The sequence below is a fragment of the Tamandua tetradactyla genome, chromosome 2 (assembly GCF_023851605.1).
Source record: "Tamandua tetradactyla isolate mTamTet1 chromosome 2, mTamTet1.pri, whole genome shotgun sequence".
NCBI classification, from domain to species: domain Eukaryota; kingdom Metazoa; phylum Chordata; class Mammalia; order Pilosa; family Myrmecophagidae; genus Tamandua; species Tamandua tetradactyla.
The window spans coordinates 61,106,312-61,133,734 of NC_135328.1; the positions used below are offsets into that span (position 1 = coordinate 61,106,312).

The following is a 27,423-nucleotide window of genomic DNA, read 5'->3' on the forward strand; positions in this document are numbered from 1 at the left end:
CACCAGCAAAAAATAATGAATCATACTAGGAAAATTGAAGAAATGGCCCAGTCAAAGAAAGAAACCAACAATTCAAATGAGATACAGGAGTTGAAACAATTAATTCAGAATGTTCAAACAGCCTTGGAAAATGTGCTGGTTTGAAAGGATATATGCCCCCTAAGAAAGCCATGTTTTAATATAAATCTTATTACTTAAAGGTAGAATAATCCCTACTCAGTACTGTATATTTGAAACTGTAATGAGATCATCTCCCTAGTTGATGTGATTTAGTTAAGAACGGTTGTTAAACTGGATTAGGGGATGACATGTCTCCACCCATTTGAGTGGGTCTTGATTGGTTTACTGGAGTCCTATAAAAGAGGAAATATTTTGGACACGGAGAGAGACTCGGAGAGAGCAGAGAATGCTGCAGCACCACGAAGCAGAGAGTCCACCAGCCAGCGACCTTTGGAGATGAAGAAGGGAAATGCCTCCCGGGGAGCTTGATGAAACCAGAAGCCAGGAGAGTAAGCTAGCAGATGACGCCGTGTCTGCCATGTGCCCTTCCAGCCGAGAGAGAAGCCCTGACTGCGTTCGCCATGTGCCTTTCCAGATGAGAGAGAAACCCTGAACTTCATCGGCCTTCTTGAACCAAGGTATCTTTCCCTGGATGCCTTTGATTGGACTTTTCTATAGACTTGTTTTAATTCTCGGCCTTAGAACTGTAAACTAGCAACTCATTAAATTCCCCTTGTTAAAAGCCATTCCGTTTCTGGTATATTGCATTCCAGCAGCTAGCAAACTAGAACAGATTTTGGTACCGGAGAGTGGGGTGCTGCTGCTACAGTTTGCAAATACCAAACATGTTGGAACGGCTTTTTAAATGGATAAAGGGAAGATTTTGGAAGAGTTGTGAGAAGCTTGATAGAGAAGGCCTAGAATGCTTTGGAGAGACTGTTGGTAGAAATGTGGACTCTAAAGATACCTCTGATGAGGCCTTAGACAGAAATGAGGTCTGTGTTATTGTAGACTGGAAGGAAGGCGATCCTTGTTTTAAAATGACAGAAAATCTGGCAAAATTGACTGGTAGTTTTGGCTGGAAGGCAGATTTTAAAAGCCATGAACTTGGATATTTAGCAGAAGAGATCTCCAAATTAAATGTCAAAAGTGCAGTCTGGTTTCTCCTTGCAGCTTATAGTGAAATGCGACAGGAAAGAGATAAGCTGAAAACTGAACTCTTGAGTAAAAAGAAACCAGAAATTGAGGTCCCAGAAAATTCTGGGCCTACAGAAAGGGAGACTACAGAGTATAGTGTGGATTTAACCAAATGTGGAACCAGCCAGCCATTTCAGAGAAAGTCAGGATCGGACATGGAGTTATCCAGGAAAGATCTGTGGAAACTCCTTATGTCTGATGGGCATGATCCAAGGCTACTGCATAGAAAGCCAACGAGAGTGCTGTGGGACCTGTATAAACAGAGCCGCTGCCAGTCTGGACTGAGGGGTTCAGAGAAGGGACACATTGGAGGAAAAATAACTTCAGAGGCAAAACCGTGGAGACTGAGGTCTGAAGTCAAGAAGCCTCGGGCAAGGAGAGCAGACCCACCCAAGCCCATGGAGAGGGTGAGTTTGCCCCAAAGGCAGAGAATGGGCCTCCCACCTCATTGCAGTGGAAGAGTCATGCCACCTCAGGCCTTGGAGAGGGTGAAGCACGTTTCTTGGGGTTTGGGGGGAGCCTGGCTGCCACCACATGGAGGGGTTGAGCGTGTGCCCCGGAGCTGGCAGAGAGCCCAGGTGTGGCCCCAATGCTTGGAGAGGGTGGAGCCGAGAAAAAGGTGGTCTCCCCAATATCCCCCAAGGTTGCATTCAGAGAGAGGCAGGCGTAGGCATTTGGAAAGGGTGGGACTGCCACTTTCTAAAGCCCTGAGGATAAATGAGTCTCAGACTTTGAAATCTAATGGACTTTGCCCTGCAGGTTTTCGAAACTGTATGGGTCCAGTGACCCCTGTGTTCCTTCCTCCCTATGGAAATGTGTACATGTATCCTACGAATGTTCCTCCTTTATATGTTGGCAGCAAATAACTTGTTATGAGTTTTCAAAGGTCCAGAGTAAATGGAGAGAATTTTGCCTTAGGACAGACCATGCCTGTAACTGATTTGATGAGATTCTATACTGTCTCTAACTTGATACTTTGTTTGTATTGCTACTGAAAGGTTTAAGGATATCTGATATTGTTATGAAATTAATGTATTTTGTATATGGGAAAAACATGTCTTTTTTAGGGGCCAGAGGGTGGAATGTGCTGGTTTGAAAGGATATATGCCCCCTAAGAAAGCCATGTTTTAATATAAATCTCATTACTTAAAGGTAGAATAATCCCTACTCAGTACTGTATATTTGAAACTGTAATGAGATCATCTCCCTAGTTGATGTGATTTAGTTAAGAACGGTTGTTAAACTGGATTAGGGGATGACATGTCTCCACCCATTTGAGTGGGTCTTGATTGGTTTACTGGAGTCCTATAAAAGAGGAAATATTTTGGACACGGAGAGAGACTCGGAGAGAGCAGAGAATGCTGCAGCACCACGAAGCAGAGAGTCCACCAGCCAGCGACCTTTGGAGATGAAGAAGGGAAATGCCTCCCGGGGAGCTTGATGAAACCAGAAGCCAGGAGAGTAAGCTAGCAGATGACGCCGTGTCTGCCATGTGCCCTTCCAGCCGAGAGAGAAGCCCTGACTGCGTTCGCCATGTGCCTTTCCAGATGAGAGAGAAACCCTGAACTTCATCGGCCTTCTTGAACCAAGGTATCTTTCCCTGGATGCCTTTGATTGGACTTTTCTATAGACTTGTTTTAATTCTCGGCCTTAGAACTGTAAACTAGCAACTCATTAAATTCCCCTTGTTAAAAGCCATTCCGTTTCTGGTATATTGCATTCCAGCAGCTAGCAAACTAGAACAGAAAACCTCATCAAAAACCAAATCAATGAATTGAGGGAGTATATAAAGAAAGCAAAAAATGAACAAAAAGAAGAAATCGAAAGTCTGAAAAAACAAATGACAGAACTTACAGGAATAAAAGGCACAGTAGAAGAGATGTAAAAAAAACAATGGAAACCTACGATGTCAGATTTCAAGAGGCAGAAGATAGGATTAGTGAACTAGAGGATGGGACATCTGAAATCTGACAAGCAAAAGAAAATATAGGGAAAAGAATGGAAAAATATGAGCAGGGACTCAGGGAATTGAATGACAATATGAAGTGCATGGATATATGTGTTGTGGGTGTCCCAGAAGGAGAAGAGAAGGGAAAAGAAGGAGAAAAACTAATGGAGGAAATTATCACTGAAAATTTCCCAACTCTTATGAAAGATTTAAAATTACAGATCCAAGAAGTGCAGTGTACCCCAAACAGAATAGATCCAAATAGACATACCCCAAGACACTTACTAATCAGAATGTCAGATGTCAAAGAGAAAGAGAGAGTCTTGAAAGCAGCAAGAGAAAAGCAATCCATCACATACAAGGGAAGCCCAATAAGAATATGCATAGATATCTCAACAGAAACCATGGAGGTGAGAAGACAGTGGGATGATATATTTAAGATACTAAAAGAGAAAAACTGCCAACCAAGAATTCTATATACACCAAAACTGTCCTTCAAAAATGAGGGGGAAATTAAAACATTTGCAGACAAAAATTCACTGAGAGAATTTGTGACCAAGAAACCAGCTCTGCAAGAAATACTAAAAAAGAGCACTAGAGACAGATAAGAAAAGACAGAAGAGAGAGGTGTGGAGAAGAGTATAGAAATGAAGACTATCAGTAAAGGTAAAAAGAAGAAAACTTAGATATGACATATAAAATTCAAAAGGCAAAATGGTAGAAGAAAGTCCTGCCCGTACAGTAATAACACTAAATGTTAATGGATTGAACTCCCCAATCAAAACATACAGACTGGCAGAATGGATTGAAAAACAGGACCCATCTATATGCTGTCTACAGGAAACACATCTTAGACCCAAGGATAAACATAGGTTGAAAGTGAGAGGTTCGGAAAAGATATTCCATGCAAATAACAATCAGAAAAGAGCAGGAGTAGCTATACTAATATCCAACAAATTAGACTTCAAATGTAAAACAGTTAAAAGAAACAAAGAAGGACACTATGTATTAATAAAAGGAACAATTCAACAAGAAGACATAATCATATTTATTCACTGAGCCAGAATGCTCCAAAATACATGAGGCAAACACTGAAAAGAGAAATAGACACATCTACCATAATAGTTGGAGACTTCAATTCCACACCCTCATCAATGGACAGAACATCTAGACAGAGGATCAATAAAGAAACAGAGAATTTGAATAATACAATAAATGAGCTAGATTTAACAGACATCTATAGAACATTACACCCCACAACAGCAGGATACACCTTTTTCTCAAGTGCTCATGGATCACTCTCAAGGATAGACCATATGCTGGGTCACTCTCAAGGATACACAAGGATTCTGATCTATTAAACAAAACCTAACCTAGAGAAAACACATTCTTAAATACCCAGTGGGTCAAGGAAGAAATTACAAGAGAAATCAGTAAATATCTCGAGGCAAATGAAGGTGAAAACACAACATACCAAAATTTATGGGATGCAGCAAAGGCACTGCTAAAAAAAATGATTTGCCCTAAATGCCTATATCAAAAAAAAGAAGAAGAAGAAAGAGCAAACATTGAGGAATTAACTGTCCACTTAGAAGAACTAGAGAAAGATCAGCAAATAACCCCAAAGCAAGCAAAAGGAAAGAAATAGTGAAGATTAGAGCAGAAATAAATGAAATTGAGAACATGAAAACAATCAAGAAAATCAACAAAACCAGAAGTTGGTTCTATGAGAAAATCAATAAGATTGATGGACCCAAGGTTGACAAAAAAGAAGAAGAGAGAGAATGCAAATAAATAAAATCAGAAATGGAAGAGGAGACATAACCACTGACCCACAGAAACAAAGGAAGTAATGAAAGGATACTATGAACAACTTTATGCTAATAAACTAGACAATGTAGATGAAATGGACAACTTCCTAGAAAGGCATGAACAACCAACTTTGACTCTAGAAGAAACAGACGACTTCAACAAACCAATCACAAGTAAAGAAATTGAATCTGTCATTAAGAAGCTCCCCCAAAAGAAAAGTCCAGGACCAGATGGCTTTATATGTGAATTCTACCAAGCATTCCAGAAAGAATTAGTACCAATCTTACTCAAACTCTTCAAAAAAATTGAAGAGGAGGGAAAGCTACCTAACTCATTCTACGAAGCCTACATCACCCTCATACCAAAGCCAGACAAAGATATTACAAAAAAAGAAAACTACAGACCAGTCTCTCTAATGAATATAGATGCAAAAATCCTCAACAAAATTCTTGCAAATCCAATCCAGCAGCACATTAAAAAAATTATACACCATGACCAAGTAGGATTCATCCCAGGTATGCAAGGATGGTTCAACATAAGAAAATTTATTAATGTAATACACCATATCAACAAATCAAAGCAGAAAAAACATATAATCATCTCAATTGATGCAGAAAAGGCATTTGACAAAAGTCAACATCCTCTCCTGTTGAAAACACTTCAAAGGATAGGAATAGAAGGGAACTTCCTCAACATAATAAAGGGAATATATGAAAAACCCACAGCTAACATGATCCTCAACGGGGAAAAAACTGAAAACTTTCCCCCTAACATAAGGAACAAGACAAGGATGTCCACTATCACCACTGTTGTTCAACATGGTGTTGGAAGTTCTAGCCAGAGCAATTAGATGAGCAAAAGAAATACAAGGCATCAAAATTGGAAAGGAAGAAGTAAAACTCTCACTGTTTGCAGATGGTATGATACTATATCTCGAAAATCCTGAAAAATCCACAGCAAAACTACTAGAGCTAATAAATGAGTACAGCAAAGTGGCAGGTTACCAGATCAACACTCAAAAATCTGTAGTGTTTCTATACACTACCCTATTATACACTAGTAATGAACAATCTGAGGGGGAAATCAAGAAAAAAAAATTCTATTTACAATTGCAACCAAAAGAATAAAATATTTAGGAATAAATTTAACTAAAGATGCAAAAGACCAAGACAAAGAAAACTACAAGAAATTGTCAAAAGAAATCACAGAAGACCTAAATAAATGGAAGGGCATACCATGTTCATGGATTGGAAGACAATATATTTAAGATGTCAAGTCTACCTAAATTGATTTACAGATTCAATGCAATACCAATTAAAATCCCAACAACTTACTTTTCAGAAATAGAAAAACCAATAAGCAAATTTATCTGGAGGGGTAGTGTGCCCCGAATAGCTAAAAATATCCTGAGAAAGAAAAATGAAGTTGGAGGTCTCATGCTACCTGACTTTAAGGTGTATTATGATGCTACAGTGGTCAAAACAGCATGGTACTGGTACAAAGATAGATATACTGAACCAATGGAATTGAATAGAGAATTCAGATATACACCCTCTCATCTATGGACAACTGATCTTGGATAAGGCAGTCAAACCAACTCACCTGGAACAGAATAGTCTCTTCAATAAATGGTGCCTAGAGAACTGGATATCCACATGCAAAAGAATGAAAGAGGATCCATATCTCACACCCTATACAAAAATTAACTCAAAATGGATCAAAGACGTAAACATCAGATCTAAGACCATAAAACTTTTAGAAGAAAATGCAGGGAAATATCTTATCAATCTTATAACAGGAGGTGGTTTCCTAGACCTTACACCCAAAGCACAAGCATTGAAGAAAGAAAGAAAGAAAGAAATGGGAGCTCCTCAAAATTAAACACTTTTGTGCATCGAAGATCTTTGTCAAGAAAGCAAAAAGACAGCCTACACAATGGGAGACAATTTTTGGAAATGATATATAAGATAAAGGTCCAGTATCCAGAATGTATAAAAAGAATGTTCAACTCAACAACAAAAAAGACAGACAACCCAATTAAAAAAAATGGGCAAAAGACATGAACTGACACTTCTCAGAAGAGGAAATACAGATGGCCAAAAGGCACATGAAAAGATGCTCAACTTCCCTGGCTATTAGGGAAATGCAAATCAAAACCACAATGAGATATCATCTCACACCCACCAGAATGGCCATTATCAATAAAACAGAAAACGACAAGTGCTGGAGAGGGTGTGGAGAAAGAGACACACTTAATCCATTGTTGGTGGAAATGTCAAATTGTACAACCACTGTGGAAGGTAGTTTGGCGGTTCCTCAGGAAACTAAGTATAGAGTTGCCATATGATCCGGCAATACCATTGCTAGGTATCTACTCAGAGGACATGAGGGCAAGAACACAAACTGGACATTTGCACACCAATGTTTACAGCAGCATTATTTACAAATGCCAAGAGGTGGAAACAGCCCAAATGTCTATCAACAGACGAATGGCTCAACAAGCTGTGGTACATACATATGATGGAATATTATGCAGCTGTAAGAGAGAATAAAGTTATGAAGTATGTAACAGCATGGGTGGACCTTAAGGACATTATGCTGAGTGAGATTAGCCAGAAACAAATGGACAAATACTGTTTGGTCTCACTGATACGTATTGTGCAACAGGATTGATTGTAAAAATTCAGAAATGGATAGCACAATACTACCTAACTGTAATACAATAATGTTAGAACACTGAATGAAGCTGAATGTGAAAATGATAGAGGGAGGAGGCCTGGGGGCACAAATGAAATCAGAAGGAAAGATAGATAATAAAGACTGAGATGGTATAATCTAGGAATGCCTAGAGTGTATAATGGTAGTGACTAAATCTGCAAATTTAAAAATGTTTCTGCGTGAGGAAGAACAAAGGAATGTCAATAGTGCAAGGTGTTGAAAATAGATGGTAATTAATATTTTAAAACTTTAATGTATGTGTGAGACAAACAAAAAATGTTTATTTGGTACAAAATTTATATTTTGACTAGTGCATTTCCTAATATAACTTATGTGGACAGCTTAATCAAACACCATAGTACTTGAAACTTTGTGTAGGGCATGAGCTCTTGTAGGTTTGTCCAGAGTGATGCCCAGATAAATCCCAGAGCGATTTGAATAGCGAATAGGGAAGTATTTGCAAAGTCCCCTAGGGGGAATGGTGAGAAAGGGGGAAAATTCAACTTCCCCAAGTGGAGAATTCTTGATATTCTCACAGACAGTGGGGACAGCAAAAAGCAATAGTCCGAGCCTCCAATCTTGGGGTTTGTTCATATGAAACTTAATCCCGCAAAGGATAGGCTAAACCTACTTAAAATTAGGCCTAAGAGTCACCCCCAAGAGAACCTCTTCTATTGCTCAGATGTGGTCTCTCTCTCTCAGCCGACACAACAAGCTAACTCACTGCCCTCCCCTGCTCTACGTGGGACATGACTCCCAGGGGTGTGGACCTTTCTGGCAACATGGGACAGAAATCCTAGAATGAGCTGGAACTTAGCATCAAGGGATTGAGAAAATCTTCTCGACCAAAAGAGGGAAGAGAGAAATGAGACAAAATAAAGTGTCAATATCTGAGAGATTCTAAACAGACTCAAGAGGTTATCCTGGAGGTTAGTCTTAAGCATTAAATAGATATCACCTGTTTAGTGAAGGTGTAATGGAGAGGCTGGAGGAAACTGCCTGAAAATGTGGAACTGTGCTCCAGTGGCCATGTTTCTTGAAGATAATTGTATGATGATATGGCTGTCTTAGTGTGACTGTGTGGTGTGAGAGCCTTGTGTCTGATGCTTCTTTTTGTCTACCTTATCGACGGACAAGTAAAACATGTGGATTAAAAATAAATAAATAATAGGGGGAACAAATGTTAAAATAAATTTAGTAAATTGAAATGTTGGTGATCGGTGAAGGGGAGGGATTAGGGGTATGGTATGTATGCATTTTTTTCTGTTTTCTTTCTATTGCTTTTTCTGAATTGATGCAGATATTCTAAGAAATGATCATGATGATGAATATACAACTATGTGATGATAGTGTGAGTTATTGATTATATAACAAGAATAGAATGATCATATGATGAGAATATTTGTGTTTGTATGTGGTTATGTATCATAAATAAAAAATAAATAAATGAAAAAAACAGAATGTTACTGTTTATATGTTATTTTGGCTTGTCAATTACAAAAATAAAATAATAAAATTTTAAAAAAGAAAAAAAAATGTTGGTGCCAGATGGCAGCAATTATGTGTCTTTACCCAATACCTATTATAATGCTTGTCACATCTTAGTTGTCAATAGTAGTTCCTGAATAGGAGACACAGTGAAACTCCTCAGTAAACTGAGGCTCGTGTGGAGGGACAATACTCTCATCACTGGCATGTCTGTTGGAATTTTTCTTCATGGGGCTATGATAGGACCCATGGTACGTATGAATCAGTAACCGTGAACAGTTTCCTGAAGAAATTCTACCATTAAAGTAATTGTGGCCTATAGTATTATAACACAAGCAGGGCCTGGCCCTTGGCTTAAGCAAGTTTCTAAAATCAGATGAATATGAGTCCTTTTTCACTGTTTTACCCTCCATTGTGCACAGTCTTTTCATGCACTTCACCTCCCTTGTTTGCTGTTCACTATAAACCAAAAAACAAGAAAGGCAAATCCACACCCACATGATTAAAAATGACAGACTTATCTGTGTCTACTGCCTGAACCTGCCCTTATTTAGGAAGACACTGATCCCACTGTCCTGTCCACACAAACACCCTCCATCGGTGGCCAGTGGAGCTAAGAAGCCAGGTAGGGAGAAGCATGAATCAGAAGTCTGATCAGAATTAAGAACACCCCAGACGGGAGGATCTGATAATGAGCTTACTCCAGCTCTTTCCTGCCTTCTCGTTTGCTCTGAGTCATAGAGGTTAGTCTGCCAGTTGGATCTTCTTATTGTAATCCCTCCTGCACTTCAGTGTGCTTAGTACACCCACCCTACTCTTTTAGCATCCATCCCAACAATGGCACCAACTTTTGCCCGAGCCTGCCAATTACAGGGTCAGCCTTGTCTTTTGCCCTTTGCTAATTTATTCCTGTCAAGTTGTACCTACTCCTGGCTTCCTATTCAACACCTATCTGGATGGTTGAGCAGGTGATTAATGAGTATGTCATGGGAATGGATAAAAATCATTACCAAATCATGATACATGACACCCCATATGTCCCCCATCTATCAGAAATGTTCCTGTGCCAAAGATTACCTTATTTTGGCAGAACCTATTCTTTAGAGCAGCAGCTCTCTCTTTTTTATACCATGAGACATTTGACAAATGATATTCAACTTCTCATTATACTACAGTGTACAATTTCAGCTTATGTGCTGTAACTTTATGTCTTTCTCTCCAATACAACAAAGCATGTCTGAACAAAAGTGAGTGAAAACGGTATTATTTAGAGGTAAAGTTAAATTGTCTTTGTTTTTCATGAGGTAGAACATTAGCAGAGTTTGGCACTATATCCTTTAGAAAAAATCACCAACGTTGAAAACCATTGCTTCGGAGAGCTAAGTGGTGATTCTTCTCCTCATGAGAAAACAGAAAACTAAACACCTGTGTGCAGAGCACTGACCCCGGTGGCGACCCTGCGCATGGTTAGCCATAAACAAATGAATTTTGTTATAGTTTTTATTCTGGTTATAAACTGAACTTGCAGCTCCATGATTTGGTGAGTTACACCTTTCACACTTTTACATATGGGAAGCTTATTGGTTCTTTTCAATCCCAAATCTGTTTATTCTCCATTCTCCATTGATACGATTCCCGGAATCACATTTCCAATTGAGTTTTGCTATACACTGACCACTCCTGTTTTCATCACCTGAGCTTGGATACTTTTGTCAGTTTAAAATTAAGTTTGGTAGGAAAAATAGGGGAAGAGTAGAGCAGGGGCCAACCATCTCCCCTAGGAGGTCAGGGACACTACACACCCATACAACACCTATACAGTAATGCGAATCCCTTGCTGAACTCAAGAAGAGCTGTAAATATAAAAAAATATTTCTAGGCACTTGAGGAGTCCTCCCGGATATAAGAATGATGGCTAATGTCATGGGTCCTTCCCAAAACCCCAGGTAACCATTCTTAGCCCTTGCATTTCCAAGGGATTAGTGCAGATAAATAAAAAAAGTAGCCTAAAATTCCTTTCTGCAGCCATCTGCAGTAGTGAAAGCAATGTGAACTTTAGGATTTAGTATTGTTGTAAATAACCCTCTTAAATGGAAAACAGCCTTGGGGAGCTGTTACTCCTTTCTGCGTTAAAAATTCAAAGTTTTCCTTCAAATTTTTCCTTCTCTATTAAATCGTGAACCTTTTCAATGTAAAACTTAGTGCTAATCCAAAGGTGCTTTAAGGGTTTACTATTTTACAGCATTGTAATATCATGTGTCAGCTAGACTAGGATTAAAGTATTTCTAAATACTCTGTGATTTTGATAAAATACTTTAAGATGACATTTTTATCTAGAAATGATAGATTTTGAGCATAAGGTACACACTTGCACCTTATTTGGTAAAATGTGCATTATAAGTGTGAGACTATATCTTTACTAAAACTCACACAGGTTGCCTTTACCTGTAGCCCTTTTGCAAGCCACATTTCCATCAAACTTTTTTTTTTCCCACATGGGCAGGCACCAGAAACTGAACCCGGGTCTCCAGCATGGCAGGTGAGAACTCTGCCACTGAGCCACCATTGCCCGCCCTCATCAAATTTTTAATTAGACCAAAATTTCAGAAAATTTTCTGTAAAAAATCAGATAGTAAGTATTTTAGATTGGCATCTCTATTGCAACTATACAACTTTGTCATTGTAGCAAAGAAATCAATAAGCAGGCATGGCTGTATTCCAATAAAATTTCATTTCTTCCAAGAGAAATATGGTACCTTATTGTTGTAAGTTTATCAACACCTGAACTATGTTATAGTCTCATAAAGCATGCCTTTACTAAAGGTAAATGTCTTGATAAAGTGAGGTATAACTTTTCAATATGCAAAGGTCAAATGCAAATTTGTATAAATAAAGTGTACTGCTTTGTGAAGAAACACCAGCTGACACTTGACCACGTGGGACATCTCCGGCAGGTAATACAGAAGCACTGCGCCTCACAGCAATCTGTTAGAAATGAGGACTCAAGAAAGAATTCATCATCTGTCTAGTAGTCAGCTTTCAAGGTGGCCATAAATGACCCTGCCTCTTGGTGTTCTCACCCTTCTTTAGTTCCCTCCCATATATTGTATCAGATTGGTATATATACACATATATAAACATACATTATTTGAGTGTGGGTGGGGTGTGTGCATGTAATATCTTTTTTTTTAACAAAACTGGGAGCATACTACATACACATGCTTATTTCCTTTATTTGCACTTATATATACAAGAGCATATATATCTAACTCATCCTTTGTAATGGCAGCATAATATTCTTTTGTATGGATATATCATAATTTATTTAACCAGTGTCTTAGTCTGCAAATACTACACACAGGTTGGATTAAACAACAGAAATTTATTGTCTCAAAGTTTTGGAGGCTAGAACTCCAAAATCAAGGTGTCAGCAGGATCAAGCTTTCTCTGAAGTCCGTAACATTCTGGCGGTGGCTTGCTAGCAATCTATAACCCAGTCTCTGCCTCTGTCACATGGCCATCTGTCTCCTTCTGTCCGCTCCTACTGTGTCCAATTCCCTCTGCTTGTAAAGACTCCAATCATTGGACTATGGCTCACCCTGATTCAGTTCTGCCTCACTTTAAGAACATTTTCAAGGATCCTATTTACAAATATTTGTGTTCACAGCCACAGGACCAGGGATTATGACTTGAACACGTGTTGGTGGGAGACATGATTCAATCCATAACAACCAGTCTAATGCTGAAGTGGTTTCCACTCGTTCACTATTATAAATAATGAAACAATGGAACACTCGGTGCACATAAGTCTTTGTACAAATGGGTTTTTTATCTATTAAGCAAATTGCTAGAAGGGAAAATGCACTTGACATTTCTAAAGGTACTCCTAAATTGCATTCTCCAAGTTTGTTCCTGTTTATGTTCCAACCAGCAGATGTAAGAGTTCCTCTTTCCCACACCTTTTCTATTACTTTTTGTTAATTTTTTTAAATTTTTGTCAATCTCAGAGATGAAAATGGTATTGTTGTTTAAATTTGCATTTTCTTATTATGAGCAAGGTTGATCAGTTTCAAGATGGTGACTATGTAGGTATCTTCCCCCTTTGCTATAAAATCACCTCAAAGCAATAAGGAAGCTAAGAACTGAAAACTGCATCTTATATGAAACTATAAAGTGGTTATAACCCAGAACCATAGTGCATAAAGATGAAAAGTAAGAAGTTGGAAGAAATACAATTGCTCTGGCCCAGAGAAGGTACTCAAATCCAGGTTGTTCTGGGTGGGCCATGGTGGCTCAGCAGGTAAGAGTGCTTGCCTGCCATGCCCGAGGACCCAGGTTCGATTCCCGGTGCCTGCCCATGTAAAAAAAAAAAAAAAAAAATCCAGGTTGTTCCAAGGCTTCTTTTTAGAAATTTATTGATGTCATCAAACATCCAAGTATAGTCCATTCTTTATCATTATCCACAGATGCTGATGTTTTATCCTGTCTTGTCATGTTATGATCAAAAGATAGCTGCTCCATATATAAACATTACATCTACACATCCCACTCAAAGGCAGGAAGCAAGGGAGCACAGTCTGGGGAACTGTAGGCAAGTTCTCCTCATATCTTATTTCTTCTACAGAAAGTAAAATCTTCCCCAGAAGCTTTCCACACGTACACACACAAAAAAATTCCCCTTATATCTTAGTAGTCAGAACTGGGTTCACATGTCCATCTCTGGATGCAGGGGAGTCTAGAAATTGGTAGTCTCGCAAAAGGGACCCAGCTACTTTCATATCTATTGCCCATTAATAACCACACCAAAAATGAATAGCTTACAATATTATTACAATATTTTATTATCTCTCTTTTTTTTATGATTGACTGGACCTAGCTAGGCAGTTTTTTTTTTTTTTTTTTTTTTTTTTTTGGCTTTTAAAAGGGGGAATTTAATGAGTTGCTAGTTTATAGTTCCAAGGCTGAGAAAATGTCCCAATTAAAACAAGTCCATAGACAGGTCAAATTTAAGACATCTGGGGAACGATACCTTGGTTGAAGAAGGCCAACGACATTCAATGTTCCTCTCTCAGCTGGAAGGGCACATGGCCAACATGGCGGCGTCTGCTGGCTTTCACGTGGCTCTACCAGAAAAGGGGCTCTGTCCAAAATGTTTCCTCTTTTTTTTTTTTTATTAATTAACGGAAAAAAAGAAATTAACCCAACATTTAGAAATCATACCATTCTACATATGCAATCAGTAATTCTTAACATCATCACATAGATGCATGATCATCGTTTCTTAGTACATTTGCATTGGTTTAGAAGAACTAGCAACACAACTGAAAAAGATATAGAATGTTAATATAGAGAAAAAAAATAAAAGTAATAATAGTAAGAACAAAACAAAACAAAACAAAAACCTATATCTCGGATGCAGCTTCATTCAGTGTTTTAACATGATTACTTTACAATTAGGTAGTATTGTGCTGTCCATTTTTGAGTTTTTGTATCTAGTCCTGTTGCACAGTCTGTATCCCATCAGCTCCAATTACCCATTATCTTACCCTGTTTCTAACTCCTGCTGAACTCTGTTACCAATGACATACTCCAAGTTTATTCTCGAATGTCGATTCACATCATTGGGACCATACAGTATTTGTCTTTTAGTTTTTGGCTAGACTCACTCAGCATAATGTTCTCTAGGTCCATCCATGTTATTACATGCTTCATAATTTTATCCTGTCTTAAAGCTGCATAATATTCCATCGTATGTATATACCACAGTTTGTTTAGCCACTTGTCTGTTGATGGACATTTTGGCTGTTTCCATCTCTTTGCAATTGTAAATAACACTGCTATAAACATTGGTGTGCAAATGTCCGTTTGAGTTTTTGTCTTTAAGTCCTTTGAGTAGATTCCCAGCAATGGTATTGCTGGGTCGTATGGCAATTCTATATTCAGCTTTTTGAGGAACCGCCAAACTGCCTTCCACAGTGGTTGCAGCATTTGACATTCCCACCAACAGTGGATAAGTGTGCCTCTTTCACCGCATCCTCTCCAGCACTTGTCATTTTCTGTTTTGTTGATAATGGCCATTCTGGTGGGCATGAGATGATATCTCATTGTGGTTTTGATTTGCATTTCTCTAATGGCCAGGGACATTGAGCATCTCTTCATGTGCCTTTTGGTGCTAGGCAGTTTTCTTAAGGGTTTGTCCACAATTGCAGTCAGTTGATACTAGTACTGGAATCATCTGAGGACATTCAGTCACATATCTTATGCCTGGATTGGGAAAATAAACAATTGGGGCTGGAATAACGGGTTCCTTGGGCATTTCACTCACTTTCAATGTAGTTTCTTGTCATAATCTCTCCAGCCTGGCAGCTTCCAGGTAGCTGGATTTCCTACATGATTACTCAGGGCTTCAAGGGCACATGTCCCAAGAAAAAGAACTATGTAGAAGCTATATTGCCTTTTCTTACCTAATCTTATAAATCATATAACATCATTACCACTTCTAATTTGTTGAGTAAGGCAAAAATTCTGCCTGGGTTCAAGGGCAGAGGAAAGAGACTTTGCCTCTTGAAGGCAGAGTGACAAGTTTCAGAAAAAGCATGTGGGACGAGATTTATTTTGGTGGCCATTTTTGGGAAATTCAAAATGCCTCAGTTGGCTTTTACCAACCACAATTCATTCTGAGGAACTGGGAATATTGCAGCCCTGAATAAATATTAGGGTTTATCATACAATGCTGGTAGGAAGATAAAATAGTGTAGCTACTTTTAGAAAGGAGTTTGGTAGTTCTATAAAATATTAAACCAAATTACCATATGACCCAGAAATTCTATTCCTATGTATATACTCAAGAGAATTGAAAACAGGTATTCAAACAAAAATTTGTACAAAAAAAAGTTCATAGCAGCATTATTGATGATAGCAAAAAGTAGAAACAATTCAAGTGTCACTTTGCAAAAATCGTTCAGAAAAGTCACAAAGGACAGACACAGCCTTTAATAACAAAACCCAGCAATCCCTGAAGAATGAAAACACAAGATTTCCATAGTTACCATATTATAATACTCAGAATGTCCAGATCCCAAATGGGACTAACCCTAAGAAGCCCAGACATTGAATTTACTAGTCAAAGATGTTAAATCAATAATCTGAAATATGATCAAATAAGCTAAAGTAAATAATGAATAAAGAACTTAAGTAAATTAAGCAAACAATGTATGAACACAATGAGATTATCAATAGATAGAAATTATAAAAAGGAACCAAATAGAAATTTTGGAGCTGCAAAGTAAAAGAATTGAAATGAAAAACTCAGTGGAGGAGTGCAACAGCAGATCTGAGCAGTGTGCTGGTTTGAAAGGATGTATGTACCCTAGAAAAGCTATGTTTTAATCCTAATCTCATTTGTAAAGGCAGCCATTTCTTCTAATCCCTATTCAGTATTGTATGTTTGAAACTACAATAATTAGATCATAGAGTAATTAGACCATTTCCCTGGAGATGTGATTTAATCAAGAGTGGTTGTTAAGCTGCATTAGGTGGAGGCATGTCTCCACCCATTTGGGTGGGTCTTGATTAATTTACTGGAATCCTATAAAAGAGAATGGCAAAAGAGAAAGCCAGGAGATTCAGAAAGAGCACAGAAGAATGACATAGCCACAAGAAGCAAGAGAACCAGCCAGCAACCTTTGGAGATGAAGATGAAAATTTCCTCCTGGGGAGCTTCATGAAGTACGAAGCCAGGAGAGAAAGTCAGCAGGTGATGCTGTGTTCCACATGTGCCTTTCCAGATGAGAGAGAAACCCTGTGTTCACCATGTGCTTTCTCACTTGAGAGAAAAACCTTGAACATCATCGGCCATCTTAAACCAAGGTATCTTTCCCTGGATACCTTTGATTGGACATTTCTATAGACTTGTTTTAATTGGACATTTTCTCAGCCATAGAACTGTAAACTAGCAACTTATTAGATTCCCCTTTTTAAAAGCCATTCTGATTCTAGTATATTGCATTCTGGCAGCTAGCAAACTAGGACAAGCAGGAAAAACAAAGGCCCAGTAAACTTTAAGATGAGACCACTTGTGATGGTTAGGTTTCGGTGTCAACTTGGCCAAGTGATGACACCCAGTTGTCTGATCTGGCAAGCACTGACCTAATAGTTGCTGCAAGGATATTTTGTGGCTTGTTGATAACTCAGAAGGCTGGTGTATTAAATTATCAGTCAGTTGATTGCATCTGTGGCAATTACATCTGTGATCAAATAAGGCGTGTCTCCCACCAACAAAGATAATCCAATCATTTGAAGACTTTAAAGGAAGAAGAGAGATATTTTCACTGCTTCTTCAGCCAGAGAGTCTCTCCTGTGGAGTTTGTCCAGACCCTTTATTAGAGTCACCAGCCTCACAGCTTGCTGTATGGATTTTGGACTCCTCCATTCCCATGGTTGCATGAGACACCTTTATAAGTCTTATATTTACAGACATCTCCTATTGTTTCTGCTTCTCTAGAGAACCCTGACTAATACAGCTTGGTACCAGGAGTGGTTCTTGAGAAAAAGAATTTTAAAAATAGGTTTTGGGTGGGCGATAGTGGCACAATGGCAGAGCTCTTGCCTGCCATGCCAGAGACCCAGGTTCATTTTCCAGTGCCCGCCCATGCAAAAAAAAAAAATAGGTTTTACAATTGGTTTCTACTCTGATTAGATTCAGAGGCACTAATTACTCTGTTTCCAGTAATCAAGATAGCACTGACAGTCCAAGGGGTGAATTCACAAGAGAGATACTCAAAATATCACCATTAGAGTCCCTGGACCTATTCTGTGGTCATTTCCCCAGTTCCACAATGCACAATTGGAATCAACATACTCAGCAACTGGCAGAATCCCCAGACTGATTCTCTGACTCATGGAGTGAGAGCTATTATGGTAGGAAAGGCCAAGTGAAAGCCACTAGAACTGCCCCTACTTGTCAAAATAGTGAATCAGAAGCAATATCAGATTCCTGGAGGGATTGCAGAGATTAATGCCACTCTCAAAGAGTTGAAGGATGAATCACCACCCCATTCAACTTTCCTATTTGGCCTGTGCAGAAAATAGATGGGTCTTGTTAACCAGGTGGTGACTCCAATTGCAGCTGCAGTTCCATTTGTGGTATCTTTGCTTGAGCAAATCAACACAGCATCAGGCGCCTTGTATGCAGCTATTGGCTTTGCAAATGCTTTTTCCTCAATAGCTGTCAGGAAGGACCACCAGAAACAAGCCCCTATAGGAGGAGTGCTCCTTCCAGGAGACACAACAATTATTCCATTGAACTGGAATTTAAGGGTGCCATATGGCCACTTTGAGCCACTCATGCCACTGAATTACAGACATGTTAGGGGATTATTGTTCAGTCTCAGATGATTGATCCTGACCATCACAGGGAAATAGGACTGCAACTACACAATATAGGTAAAGAACAGTTTTCCTGGAATGAAGGAGATCCCCTAGGGCATCACTTAGTACTACCATGCCCTGTGATTAAAGACAATGGAAAACTGAAACAACCCAATCCAGGCACTACTTCCAGAAACTTCAGGAATGAAGGTTTGAATCATCCCACTTGGCAAAGAACCATGACCAGTTGAAGTGATTGCTGAGGGAAAAGGGAACATGGAATGGGTAGTAGAAAAAGGTAGTGATAAATATGAACTCTGACCATGTGACCAGTTACAGAAATGAGGACTGTGTATGAATATTTCCTCCCTGTTTTGTAATGAGCATGTTTTTATTTGTATATAAGCAAATATCTTGTTTTCTTCTTATCATATGACATAAATTGTATTGTTCATGTTATAGTATTTAAGTCATAGGATATGACATTTAAGAGTGAATGTTACCTAAAAATTTGTACCCTATTCTGTAGAGACGTAGTATGTTTCCAGTTGTATGCAGGACAGTTGAGTATTGTTGGGTGAAACATATGTCTGTTATTGTGCTTTATTTGGAAATTAAGTGTAGTTCAAGGTGATGTGTATAGCTGCCAAGTTGACAAGGTGTGAATTGTGATGGTTGGGTTCTGGTGTCAACCTGGCCTAGTGATGATGCCCTGTTGTCTGGACAGGCAAGCATTGGTCTGACCATTGCTGAAAGGTTGATAAACCAGAAGGCTGGTGTATTAAATTATCAGTCACTTGATTGCATCTGTGGTGATTACATCTATGATCAACCAAGGCATGGTTCCCACCAACAAGATAATCCAATCAGTCGCAGGCTTTTGAGGGAGAAGAGTGACTTTTTCACTGTTTCTTTTCAGTCAGTGAGCTTCTCCTGTGGTGTTCTTCCAGACCCTTCATCAGAGCTGCCACCTTCACAGCCTGCCCTGTGGATTTTGGACCCTTCCAATCCCACAGTTGTGTGGGATAGCTCATATTTACAGATATCTCCTGTTGGTTCTATTTCTCTAGAGAATCGTGACTAATACACTACTGAAATCATCCAATCTTATACTCAGAAAGAAAAATAATGAAGAAAAATGAACAGATCCTAGGGGACATGTAGTACACCATCAAGCCTACTAGCAACTAGCATATGCATCATGGGTGTCCCAAAAGGAAAAGAGAAAGAAAGAGGTAAGAAAAGTATTTAAAGAAACATGGCTGAAAACTTCCAAAATCTGAGGAAAGTAATGAATATACACATCCAAGAAGCTCAAAGAACTCTAAACAGAATGAATGCAAAGATATCCACACCAAGATACATCATTGTGAAATTGTCAAAGTCCAAAAACAGAGAGAATTTTGAAAGAAGGGAGCAATGATTCATCATTTACAAGTGATCCTCAATGAGATTAATAGCTGTTTTATCATCAGAAACTACAAGGACCAGAAGGTAGTAAGATGACATGTTTAAAGTCCTGAAACAAACAAAAAAACCTGTCAACTAAAAATTCTATATTCAGCAAAACTATTTCTCCAGAATGATAAAGAAGTTAAGAAATTTCCAGACAAACTTGTGTAATTTCATTACCAGTAAACCTGACCTACAAGAAATATTAAAAAGAGTTCTGCAGGTTAAAATGAAAGGACATAGAAAATAATTTGAAGCCATAAGAAGAAACATAGGTAAATATAAAAGCCAATATTATTGTACTTTGGTTTGTAACTCCTCTTTTTTTCTATGTAATTTAAAAGATGATTGCACAAAGCAATAATTATAAGCCTATGTCAATAGGCACACAATGTTTCAAGATGACTTTGAGACAATAATTACATACAGAAAGAGGGATGGAGATGTATAGCAGCAGAGTGGTTATATACCAAAATGGTAGTATTTAAATTAGATTGTTACAAGTTTAACATGTTTATTATAATCCCCAAAGGATCCACTAAGAAAATAACTAAGAATATGTAGAAAGAGGAAGAAGGAGGGAATTAAATTGGTACACCACAAAAAGATCAATTAAATGCAAAAACACGGTAAAAAAGGAATTGAGGACTGTATTAGTTAGGGTTCTTTATAGAAACAGAATCAACAGGAAATATTCATAAATATAACATTTATGAAAGTGTCTCACATAACCATGGGAATGTAGAGTCCAAAATCTGTAGGGCAGGCTGTGAAGCTGACGATTCCAATGGAGGGTCTGGACGAACTCCACAGGAGAGGCTCACCGGCCGAAGCAGGAAGAGAGCCTGTCCCTTCTGAATCCTCCTTGAGAGGTTTCTAGTGACTAGATTAAGCATGACTCATTGCAGAAGACACTCCTCTTGGCTGATTACAAATGGAATCAGCTGTGGATAAGGCTGATGTGATTATGATTTAATTCTATGAAATGTCCTCATAGCAACAGTAGGCCAGCACTTTTTTTACTCAACCAGACAAACAGGTGCCACCACTTGGCCAAACTGACACATGAACCTGACCATGATAAGGACCAAAAACATGTAAAACACACAGAAATGGCAAAAGCAAATCCTTCCTTATCAGTAATTACTTTAAACATATGGATTAATCCCTCCTACTAAAGGACAGAGATTGGGCCCGGGTAAAAAATGTTGGTGACTATGGGCCCCAGATTTCTGGGCTTCTAGTTCGGTTCCAGCCACAATGGGAGTGACCTATGTCAAATGGCACCCATGGCAAGGAGTGCTCAGTATGCATGTGGAAGGCCCCCACCTACTTCATCACACTTCACAGGGTAGAAGTGAATATGCTGAACACCTTCCTAAAGTATGTAAGACTCAATGTCTACCCCATCTCCACATCAGGTACAAGCTCTTTCCCTGGGGAGATGGTAACCATACTCTATTTCATAACCTTCATGTGAATCCACTTCTGACTGGCTATAAAGGTGAATAAAGAGAACTGGGGCATTGGGAACCACAGCACTGGTTGGCCCATTACTCTATATTCACCTTTATTTACATCAAATGATGACCAAATGGTGATGATCCTTTACTTGTGGCTGGAGATGGCTTAAATAAATAACTTGACTTAGGGGGGGAAAAGGCAGAAGTTGATAAATTGGAATTTTTTTTTAATGATCCACCTTTGTGCTGTTCACAAGAGACTCATTTTAGATTAAAAAAAAAAAGACCCAAAAAGTTTGCAAATAAAATGATGGAAAAAAGATATTCCATGCAAATAGTAACTAAAAGAGAGCTGAAATGCTACATTATTTTCAGATAAAAATAGACTTTAAATTATAAAAAGTTACAAGAGACCAAGAAAGGCATTATAAATTGATAAAAGTTTCCATCTAGAAAGATGATATAAAAATTATAAACTTATATGCAGTTAACAACAGAGCTACAAAAGACATGAAGCCAAAATTGACAGACTTGAGGATGGAAATAGAAATTTCAACAACTAATAGTTGGAGATGTCAATACCTTACTTTTAATAATGGATAAAATAACCAGAAAGAAAATAAATAAGAAAATAGATGTGTTAAATATACTATAGACCAATTACACTTAATGTACATATATAGAACACTCCACTCAACCACAGCAGAATGTTCATTATTCTCAGGTGCACAAGGAATAATTCTCCAGAATAAGCATGTATTAAGCCACAAAAATATGAACACATTTTAAATATTTAAGTGATACAAATATTTTTATTATCTCAATGATATGAAACTAAAAATCAATAATAGAAATGAAACTGGAAAATTCTCAAATATGTACATCAATGGGCCAAAGAAGAAACTGCATTGGAAATTAGAAAATATCTTAATATGGATGAAGAAAAAAAAAAACAAAATTTATCTGATGTAGCAGAAGCCATGGTAAAAGGGGGAAATAAAGCTGAAAATGCTTACAATAAAAAGGAAAAAGATCTCAAATCAATAATCTACCTATATACCCAAGGGTATAAAAAATGCAGAGCAAACTAAGCCCAGAAACAACAAAGGAAAAGAAATAATAAAAATTACAGTGGAATTAAAAAAAAAGAGAGAGAATACCAAAACAATAGAGAAAATTGGTTCTTTGAGAAGATCAATAAAATTGGCAAAACTTATTCATACTGGTCTAGAAAACAGGAGAGAAAACTCAAATTACTAAAATCAGAAATGAAAATGGGGACATTACTACTGATTTTACAGAAATAAAAAGGATTATTGGCGTACACGATGAATAATTATATGCCAACAAACTGGATAACCTACATGGAATGGACATATTCCTGGAAACAATAAGCTACCAAAACTGACTTGAGAAGAAATAGAAAATCTCAATAGAGCTAAAACAAGTAGAGAGATTGAATCAATAATCAAAAACCTCCCAGCAAAGAAAAGACCAAGACCAAAGGGTCTTCTACCAAACTTTTAACAAAGAATTACTATTAAATCTTCTCAAATTCTTCCAAAAAAGAATAGAAGAGGGAACATTTCCTAACTCATTCTGTGAGGTTTACATAGATACCTGGTACCAAAGACACTACAAAAAAAAAAAAGAAATAGAAAAAGAAAACTATAGACCAATATCCCTTATGAATATATAGATGCAAAAATCTTCAGCAAAATTCTAACAAATTGAATTCAGCTGCATATTAAAAGGGTTAAGATCATGAACAAGAGGATTTTACTGTGGAATGCAGCATGGTTCAAGATATGAAAATCAATCAATATAATAAGCCACATTAATAGAAAGAAGAAAAAATCTTACATCATCATTTCAACTGATGCAGAAAAAATTTTTTGACAAAATCCAACATACTTTCATGATCAAAAAAGCACTAAAATTTAGGAATAGACAACAAATTAATCAACATGACAAAGGCTATCTATGAAAACCCACTACTAACAGTCTATTCAATGTGAAACACTTAAAACTTTTCCTCAAAGAACAAAAAGAGGCATAGATTCTCACTTTCACCACTTCTCTTCAACATAGTATTGGATGTTCTACCTAGATCAATTAGGTAACAAAAAGAAATAAAAAGCCTCCAAATTGGAAAGAAAGATGTAAAATTATCTTTGTCACAGACAAAATGTTCTTATATGTTGAAAACCCTATAGAATCCACACACAAAAAAATTAGAGCTAATAAATGAACTCAACAAAGTTGCAGGACACAAAATCAATGTGCAAAATTCAGTTGTATTATTATAATTGTTTATGCTCCCAACCAAGGAGCTTCAAAGTACATGAGACAGACATTGGCAAAACTGAAGGTAGCAATAGACGTTTCAACAATAATAGTAGGAAACTTCGATACACCACTCTCCTCTATAGATAGAACCAGATAGAAGATCAACAAAGAAATAAAGAAGTTAAGTAACTTGATAAATGAATTAGAACTAGCAGACATATATAGGTCATTGCACACCAAAGCACAAAGTTATACATTCTTCTCTAGTGCTCACGGAACATTCTCCAGGATAGATCATATGCTGGGGCACAAAACAGGTCTTTATAAATATAAAATATTGAAATTATTCAAAGCACTTTCTCTGATCACGATGGGATGAAGCTGGATATCAATAACCACCAAAAAACAAGAACATTCACAAATATATGGAGATTAAATAACACACTCTTAAACAACCAGTGGGTCAAAGAAGAAATTGCTAGAGGAATCAGTAGCTATCAGGAGATGAATGAAGATAAGAATACAACTTATCAGAACTTATGGGATGTGGGAAAGGCTGTTCTGAGAGGGAAATTTATTGCCCTAAATGCCTGTATTAAAAAAAACAAGAGAGAACAAAAATCAAGGACTTAACAGCCAAACTGGAGGAACTTGAGAAAGAACAGAAAACTAGCCTCAAAGAAAATAGGAGAAGAGAAATAACAAAGATTAAAGCAGAGATAAATGAATGGGGGAACAAAAGAACAATAGAAAGAATCAATAAAACCAAAAGTTGGTTCTTTAAGAAAATCAATAAAATTGATGGATCACTAGCAAGACTGGCATAGAAAAGAGAGAGAGGATGCAAATAAACAAAATCAGAAATGAGAAGGGGTGTAGAAAGAAAGAAATAAAAGAAATCAAAAGAGGACACTATGAACAACTATATGCCAACAGACTAGACAACATAGATGAAATGGACAAATTCCTGGAGACACACAAACAAGCTACACTGACTCAGTAAGAAATAGAAGATCTCAACAAACCAATCACAAGTAAAGCTATTCAATCATTCAGCAAAAATCTTCCTACATTCCACAAAGAACTAACCCCAATCTTGCTTAAACCATTTCAAAAAAATGAGGAAAAAGGAACTCTACCTAACTCATTTTATGAAACTAATATCATTTTAATACCAAAACCAGGTAAAAGTGCTATAAGAAAGGAAAACTACAGGACAATCTCCCTAATGAACATAGATGCAAAAATTCTCAATAAAATATTAGTAAATTGAGTCCAACAGCACATTAAAAGAATTATACAGCATGACCAAGTGGGGTTTATACCAGGAATGCAAGCATGTTACAACACAATAAAAGCAATTAATGTAATACAGCACATTAACAAATCAAAAGGGAAAAATCACATGATCATCTCAATTGATGCTGAAAAAGCATTCGCCAAAATTCAGCATCTTTTTCTGATAAAAAACACTCCAAACAATAGGAATCAAAGGTAACTACCCCAATACAATAAAGGGAATATATGAAAAACTGATAGCCAGCATCATACTCAATGGACAGACTGAAAGCCTTCCCCCTAAGATCAGGTAGAAGACAAGGATGCCCACTGTCGTCACTATTATTCAACATTGTGCTAGAAGTTCAAGCTAGAGCAATCAGGCAGAACAAAGAAAAAAAAGACATCCAAATTGGAAAGGAAAAAGTAAAACTCTCATTATTTGCAGATGATATGATACTATACTTGGAAGATCCTGAGAAATTTACAGCGAAGTTACTTGAGCTAACCAACAAATTCAGCAAGGTGGCAGAATATAAAGTTAATCTGCAAAAATCAATAACATTTCTATACACAGGCAATGAGCTAGCTGAGGAGTCAGTTAAGGAAAAAAATTCCATTCAAATTAACAACTAAAAGAATCAAATACTTAGGAATGAACTTAACTAGGGATGTAAAGAACTTGTACGCAGAAAACTATATAACACTGCTAAAAGAAATCAAAGGAGATCTATATAGGTGGAAAGGCATTTCCTGCTCATGAGTAAGAAGGTATATTATAATACCTTCCTATAATACTTTTTATAATACCTATAAAATAGGAAGGTATTTTAAATATAGTTAAAATGTCAATTCTCCCCAAATTGATCTACGGACTCAACACAGTACTGTTCTAGTTTGCTAGCTGCCAGAATGCAATATACCAGAAATGGAATGGCTTTTAAAAAGGAGCATTTAATAAGTTGCTAGTTTACAGTTCTAAGGCTGAGAAAATGTCCCAATTAAAGCAAGTCTATAGAAATGCCCAATCAAAGGCATCCTGATAAAGATACCTTGGTTCAAGAAGGCCAAAACAGTTCAGGGTTTCTCTCTCAAGTAAGAAGGCACATGGCATCATCTGCTAGCTTCTCTCCTGGCTTCCAGTTTCATGAAGCTTCCTGGGAGGCATCTTCCTTCTTCATCTCCAAAGGTCACTGGCTGCTGGAGTCTCTGCTTCTCATGGCTATATCATTTTCTGCTCTCTCAGAAATTTCTCGCATTCTCCAAAATGTTTCCTCTTTTGTAGGACTTCAGAAACTGATCAAGACCCACCCAAATGGGTGGAGACACATCTCCCTTAATCCACCTTAACAACCACTCTTGATTGGGTTACATCCCCAGGGAGATGATCTAATTACATACAGTATTGAATAGGGATTATTCTGCCTTTACAAAATGGGATTTAGATTAAAACATGACTTTTTTAGGGGACATACATCCTTTCAAACCAGCACAGTCCCAATCAAAATTCCAACAACATACTTTGAAGATCTGGAAAAGCTACTACCAAATTCATCTAGAAGGGAAAGAGACCCTGAATAGCTAAAAGCATCTGTCATGGTGAGGTTCATGTGTCAACTTGGCCAGGTGGTGGTACCTGTTTGTCTGGTTGGGTAGGTGCTGGCCTGTCTTTTGCTACAAGGACATTTCATAGAATTAAATCATGATCATGTAGGCTACATCCACAGCTGATTCCATCTGTAATCAGCCAAAAGGAGTGTCTTCTGCAATGAGTGATGCCTTTTAAGGAGGATTCAGAAGAAACAGGCTCTCTTCCTGCTATGGCTGACAGGCCTCTCCAGACCTTCCATTGGAGTCGTTGGCTTCACAGCCTACCCTGTAGATTTTGGACTCTACATTCCCATGGTTACATGAGACACTTCTATAAATGTTATATTTATGAATATTTCCTATTGATTCTGTTTCTCTAAAGAATCTTAAATAATACAGCATCCTAAAAAAGATTGAAGTGGTAGGCTTAACACTCCCTGACTTTAAAACCTATTATAAGGCCACAATGATTAAAAGAGCATGGTACTGGCACAAAGACAGAAGTATCGACCAATGGAATCAAATCGAGAGTACAGAAATAGACCACCAATTCTATGGTCAAGTGATATTTGACAAGGCCCCCAAATTCTCTGAACTTGGAAAAAATAGTCCTCTCAATAATTAGGCATGGAGGAACTGGATATCAGTAGCCAAGAGAATAAATAGGACCCCTATCTTACACCCTACACAAAAATTAACTCAAAGTGAATCAAACACCTAAATATAAGAACTAGCACCATAAAGCTTCTAGAAGAAAATGTAGGGAAGCTTCTTCTAGACCTAGTAATGTGAGGTAGCTTCCTAAACTTTACACCCAAA

At 37.6% G+C, this 27,423-nt stretch overlaps 1 pseudogene; it reads left to right on the forward strand.

Moving 5' to 3' along the window:
* The window catches only part of LOC143656335 (cytochrome c oxidase subunit 6A1, mitochondrial pseudogene), a 29,799-nt pseudogene extending 8,303 nt beyond the window's left edge, over positions 1–21,496 (forward strand).
* The last annotated feature ends 5,927 nt before the right edge of the window (positions 21,497–27,423 follow it).